The sequence below is a fragment of the Acyrthosiphon pisum genome, chromosome A1 (genome assembly GCF_005508785.2).
Source record: "Acyrthosiphon pisum isolate AL4f chromosome A1, pea_aphid_22Mar2018_4r6ur, whole genome shotgun sequence".
In the NCBI taxonomy this organism is placed as follows: Eukaryota; Metazoa; Arthropoda; class Insecta; order Hemiptera; family Aphididae; genus Acyrthosiphon; species Acyrthosiphon pisum.
In genome coordinates this window covers 153,042,466-153,044,111 of record NC_042494.1, presented here as the reverse complement: position 1 = coordinate 153,044,111, position 1,646 = coordinate 153,042,466, and positions in this window count along the sequence as shown.

Genomic DNA, 1,646 nt, shown 5'->3' with positions numbered 1-1,646 from the left:
AAAATTTTAAAAATATATTTACACAGTTTATTTTTATAGTCATTTTAAGTATAAATTTGGACGAAATTACATATTAAAAACCTAGAATAACTATTTTAGTTATTTTGTTGTGATTGTATAATATTATTCTTGGGTATACTTGAAACTTTTAAAGTATACTATTATATATCTATGATAGTATGACGGTTTGTTGTTGATGTATAACACGTTATAAGTACCTAATAGATATTATGATATGGTTAATTTGGAATTTATTATAGGTACCTATTACCTATAGGTCAATTTTTTTTTAATACCATAGATAAGAATATATATGTCTAATACATAGACTGATATACCGTCTCCGCTCAGAATCGTTTTTCTTATACAGTGATATTATATCATTGAATTCAAATTTAATACTGTCCATTATACAGTGACCCACTTCTAACCTACTGTACAGCAGAGCGACATCCACTTACCCACCTTTTTTTTAAAATTTTTTTTTTGTGTCTGTGTGTACGAAAAGTAGTCGAAATAATGCTTTGATTTTCAACTTCAATATCTTGTTCGATGGGAAAGTGAATATTGTTAGTGCATTTTTTTTTCCAAAATGTGTTTTTTAGTGTGCTTTATAAGAATATAAAAAAAAGCCCGGACAAACCTCGTTTTGAAGTTATTGATGAAAAACTTCAACAACTGCATTTATTTCGTATAACGCGTATTTTTTTTTAAAAAAATATTTAGAATTGAATATCGCTCAGACAAAAAAATCGAAAATATCCCCCAATTTGCTGTATATAATACCACCTTGGGTAGGCCCAGTGCCGCAACAACTGCAGGGGCATCCGGGCAATGGCCCAGTATAGAGCCGCTAATCGTTTCCTTAGGGGGCCCCAACGGTACCCCGCATCTATTTTAAATTTTAAATAATTACACATAGTGCGCACGCATTTATACGTCGCTCCCGGATTATGTCCAGCTCTGAAACTTCTACTGAACATAAAACTTCGTTTTTCATCTCATTCAACGATATACTGGACACTCTTGCCACAAACTTATTAGCTGATCAGCATACAGGATAAAAATTCTCCAAATCAAGTAACATCGTCTTATACTTTATTTATACAAATCAAACTAAATACATTACATCCCACTACTACGAAACGTACTTAGTTCAAATATAAACCGACCACAGGCACCGTCGCGCGCGGTGACCTTTGGACTCCGATAACACTGGCGATATGCCATCCAAAACCGTGTCCCCAATTAAAATTGTCAATAACCAAATAATCAGCAAAAATAATGAAGACAAAAATAAAAATAAACGTAATTTATCGGCATCGTCCTCTCCACCGCAATCACCATCCTATACAGCCTGCATTAAGAAAGCTAAATTGTTTGTCACGCCAAACAGGTATAGCGTTCTATCTGTAGACGAGCCTACTACCGAAAACCTCAACGTCATATCTGATAATCAAAACGAGGAGCAACCGAATACCACCAACAACACACCGAAAACAATTTTACCTCCACCTATCTTCATTAAAGGGGTTCTTAACTACATGGGCTTGCTAAGCCAATTTAAACAAACCATCGCACAGTGGGGCAACGAGCATTCAAAGATGGCATTAAATCATAGGGTAAAAAAATATAGCCCTAAAATG